Source organism: Asparagus officinalis, chromosome 7 (assembly GCF_001876935.1).
Source record: "Asparagus officinalis chromosome 7, Aspof.V1, whole genome shotgun sequence".
Taxonomy (NCBI): domain Eukaryota; kingdom Viridiplantae; phylum Streptophyta; class Magnoliopsida; order Asparagales; family Asparagaceae; genus Asparagus; species Asparagus officinalis.
In genome coordinates this window covers 8,972,908-8,978,472 of record NC_033800.1, presented here as the reverse complement: position 1 = coordinate 8,978,472, position 5,565 = coordinate 8,972,908, and positions in this window count along the sequence as shown.

Genomic DNA, 5,565 nt, shown 5'->3' with positions numbered 1-5,565 from the left:
ATTCTATCTTCGTGAGAGAGATGATGTGATTATAACAAAGGACCGAGAGGACAATGCGAGAGCATTGACAGCTAAGCTTTGCCTTTGGCCTCTCCACTTGTAACGTGCTTTCTGGTTTTCTCAATGGATTTTTTAAATAACTCCCTTACATTTTTAGTACTTCGAAATCAGCCCCCCCACACACACACGCGCGCGCGCACGCAATTTATAGCTCGCTTCAAATTGGCCTCTTCGCTATAATTTGTGTTCAATGTGGTAGCTCTGATTTGAGTTAATTGGTCATAGAGCATAGAGGGTTATGTTCTATTTTACCTCACTAGCGGTTAGAGAAAGATATTTTAATGGATATAAGCGGTCTTTAAAACAGGTATGGATTTTTGATTCTTTTTTAACAAGAAAAGACCTTTATAGAAGGAATCTCATCAGGGATATATCAGTCCTACTCATGACGTACAATCTTAAAGATTGGGAGCCTATTTGGCTAAACGATGAGCGATATTGTTATCACCGCGCTTCACAAAATAGTAACATACCACATTGAAGTCCTTCTTGAGCTGCTTGATTCCCTCGATAACACTTCTAAAACTTTTCAGTGACTCATCTAGGCGTCGTCATTCTCGAACGTCATTGAGAGTGCTCATGACGGAAATTGATGATATCTAAAAGAATTAGAAGGGCTAACTTGACATCAATTTTAAGATCTAGGGGACCCAATAATAATTTCAATGAACTGAGGGGTTATTCAAATTATTAAGATTTAAGGGACTTATATCTAAAAGTACCATTTGCTACTTTGGAAAACTTTTTATTGTCTTTCGTTGATTGGAGAGTGAATTTTCGCAGTGATTTGCGGTGGGATCATTCATACATTTTAATTTGTTATTATTTCCTTTTATTTCGTTGTGACAGCTGTAGTTTACTTCATGTACCACTTTTTTCAATAATATAATCTTGGATTATTTGTATATATACCTCCTAAATTATAGGTATTTGCAAACGTACGTTCCAAAACATTGAGTTTGTGAAATAATGCCCTTGACATCAACAAATCATAAGTTGGATGCCAAAAATCTAACTATTTTTTTGATAATTTTTACACAGCGATTACAAATTAACTTATTAAAGTTACGATTAATGGCTTTGAAGGTAATATTTTTCAAAATAGATGATTTAAGGGGTAAGTTTGCAAACACAAAGTCTTTTGCGCCGAACGGTATTTGGCTGCAAATTTACTCATGACATAAGGGCCCCTGTGCATGATATATACTATATATATCCTATATAATAATACTAAATACTAATATATAATAATATACCTATACCCTATAAGCAGAAGAAGAGAGACTGTCAGCCTCGTCCCAGGCCAGCTCGGCCCCGAGAAGAAGAGACGAAATGCGAGAAACTTACACCGCGTACCAAGCTTGCTCTAATAACTTCGGGTTAGTGATGTGACGCGCCTAATCTTGTCCCCCTACATACTACATTGACGGTTAGCTGAAAACGTGCGTGAGGTTCTATCTTCAGAGTCTGGCACTAGCTGATGTAAAAGACGGCGCCAAGATTACGGCCAACATCATTACCAAGCCTTGCTATTAAAACAAGACCTTACGCCGCTAACAAGGGATTACTCCCATTCTTCATCCCATCTCACCTAACCCTATACCCTCCAACTTATCATACTACCATAAATACTCCACTAATAGTATACCTATAAATAATATATATATAATATAGTATAATAGTACTATAATAAATATAATATAATATGAATATATATAATATACATATATACAATACCTATAATACTACTATATTATTACGGCGAAAAGTGAACTCTAACGGTGAACACCACTTAAGCGCTCCCACCTAACGGCGACGCTCGGCACCTAGAATCACATCATTTTCTAATTTGTTTTGCTGGACCCGCTCACGTTGCAAAAACTTGATCTACACGTTCATTCAAACCAAACAATTACCAATTTGGCGCTGCACACCCGGTTGCTATTTTAGACACTTAAGTTAGCAGCCGTGCCCAAAAAGTTTCGTATTCATTCAAAACCGTCTAAAAATTATAGCGATGGAGACGATAAATGCGTCAAAACCACGACGGTTCTTCACCCTAAAATTTGTATACTTTGCTGTCTTTAAGAACGATGTAGCATTCAAGTTCAACCCGCGAGCGCCGATCGCCCCCCTAAAAAAATTTAGCGAAATGATGTGATTTTAGGCCGCTTCCTTAGCCGCTTGGCGAGCCTAGACAGGGGTCACCTTAGATTCACTTTTCCAATATATATATATATATATATATTATGTTATATATATTACATATATTTTATATATATTATATATATAGAGAGATTAATGGGTATCCTTGTCATAGGAGGGGATTTCCTCCTTGACGCTTCTAAAATCACATGATTGAGCGATTTGACCCTTCATCCACTCGTATCAATTTTAACGGTTTTGAATGAATAGAACTTTTCACATGGCTCGATGGAGGGTCAAACGACGACGGATTCACCCCAAACTTGGTGTGTTGGGGTTTTAGAATATGTAGATCAAGTTCAACGGAGCGGATCACCCATAATGTCGCTCAATCAAGTGATTTTAGAGGCGTCAAGGAGGAAATCCCCTCCTATGACAAGGATACCCATTAATCTATATACACACACAAATAATCCTATAATCTTTTATACTTGCATAATTTGATATTGGGTTCCAATCATAAATCATTCCGTGCCTCGAGACTTATTTGGTAATGCACTTAAATTAATCAAACATGATCTTCTAGCTAAATAATAATAAAAAATGTTTGAGCCTTTTTTTTAAGAGGTTTGTTTTGGTGCTCCAAAAATAGTTTTTTTAATTTTTAAATTAACAAAAATAACAAATGAGCTAACATAACAAAAGGGTATTTTAGTCTTTCAAAATTAACTTTCTACCTGCTTTCTATCCTAAACTGCTAACTAAACGCAGCGAAAGAAAAAAAATTAGCCAAGGGGATCACCGCCTTTGTTCCGCCACACAAAAAGAAAAAAAAGACAAGAAATCAGAGAGAGAAGGAGGAACTTCTATAGTGTTCATGTGTGATAGAGATAGTGCATGCATGCAAACTGTAAGAACTTCTATAGTAAAAATTTTAGCCGGCTTGATTAATTAGCTTATAAACATGGAGATTATGTTTTTAATTTAGTAACTAAAGTGACTACATCATCCTATATAATTAAAAAATTTACACGTAAGTTGCTGCTATGAAAGCGACTACATCATCTGCAACGAAGCAACGAAAGCGCGCGACTACATCATTTGCAACGAAAGCGACTACATCAAACTAAATAATTAAAATTTTTTAAGCATAAGTTGCTGCAACTAAAGCCACCACATCATATTATGTAATTAATTTTTTTTTAAAAGAATAAGATGAGAGAACCTTTCATGGTGTTCCATTCACGAGATTTTTTGGAGACGAAGAGTGCAGAGCATTATCTTCAAGAGATGAGCTTTTTTTTTCTACAGGAAAGTGCAGAGCATGACTTGATAACATGGTAAAAAATTGTAACGTGAATCGGAGAATTCTAACTAATCATAAATTTTGTTTCTCTCCTAAATTGTATTTCCTAAAATAATCTTTTTACCTATAGTTAATTACAATCTTGGGTGTGGAATACCTCCTAACCGCCAAATCTATCTACCTAGAAATATGAGAGCTATTTTTAAGGAAATTATTTACATATATGCCACCGGTGCTCCAACAAATCTTTATGGAGCACCGAAGCTGTAGGCTTTTTTTAATCCGTGGGATGTTTAGGGATTTGATGTAATTTGAACTGAATTCTATATCCTGTAACTTTTATAGAAATGTTGTTAGACGATTATTAGACAAACTTAGACTTATCTTTCTTTGCCAAAAAAATTTAAATTGGAAAACGAAATTGCTAACTAACACTTCTACTAACAGTGGATTCGGATCCTCTCCAATTAGCTGGTAATTTGAGAGGATTTAATTCTTTCAATTCCGACCGTGCACTCCAATTTAGATGGAAGTGATTAAGCCATGTGTGATTTCTATTTTTACGAGAGTAGTTTTTCAAAATAGTTGGTTTATCACTATTGTCATGAAAACCACTATTTTGGATACCACTCTTGCAATAATGAAAATCATATGTAGCATAATCTCTTTTCTCTAAGTACAGATAAACGATCAGGATTGAGAAAATTAGATGCTCTCCAATTAGCACCTAATTAGAGAGAATCTGTATCCTCTAACAATATAGCTTCTATTCTCTGCTCATCACTTAAACATTATAAGATCCAAATTTGTTCACACAATTTGGACCAACCCATAAATACCTAAATTACCCAAAGATTTAGGAGGACAAAAGGGACCCCTGAAATCTTTTGATGGGGGAGGTTTGGATCGAGCGGTCCCTACATCCACGTGAGAACTGTCCAACTGAATAATAACCACAACAGCTAATGAAATAAAAACATAATATACCCAAAAGCTTTCAAGGTATATATCTACATATTAAAAGACAAAAAAAGAATTATAATATTAGGACAAGTAGAGACGGAGAATGTAAAAATCCAAAACAGAACACAACACGAAAGCACGATCCTTTAACTTTAGCCTCGTCAATCCCTAATCACAACAGTTTGTAGTTGGAATGAGTAGCTCAAAACAGCTGCTTGGGAAGTAGGCCACGTGGAGACATTTCGTAGCAGCTAACACAGAATGTATTGTTTTGTATTTGCATGAGAGTCCTCGAAATTTAGTTTATTGCAGACTGTTCTTTTTTGTTTGCGTATCATCCTTCCATATCACATCACCTGTTGAGTACCATGATACGATGTTAAACAATCAATAGTTTCTCATGTTTTTCCCCCTCCCCCTCCAACTTCATCTTTTTCATCAAGATTCAAGTAATTATATGTTAATTTTTATATTATTTAGCTAATTTCTCTACCATTCATCCTTTGTGAGATCAAAAGGTCTTATGCTCATTAGCTATATATATATTCTCATGTTTTTCCCCCTCTCTCCCTCCATCTTCATCTTTTTCATCAAGATTCAAGTTATTTGTTAATTTTTATATTATTTAGCTAATCTCTCTACCATTCATCCTTTGTGAGATCAAAAGGTCTTATGCTCATTAGCTATATATATATATATATATATATGAGAGAGAGAGAGAGAGAGAGAGAAGTGTTCCTAAGGTGACGCCTTAGATAATCATCTAAGGACGCGGCCTAAAATCACATGATTGAGCTACATTGTGGATGATTTGCACCTTTGAACTTGATCAACATATTCTAAAACCCCCAACACACCAAGTTTTGGGGTGAACCCGTCGTCGTTTGACTCTTCATCTATTCGTATCAATTTTAACGGTTTCGAATGAATAGAACTTTTTACATGGCTCGACGGAGAGTCAAACGACAATGGGTTCATCCTAAACTTGGTGTGTTAGGGTTTTAGAATATGTAGATCAAATTTAACGGAGCGGATCATCCACAATGTAGCTCAATCATGTGATTTTAGGCCGCATCCTTAGATGACTATCT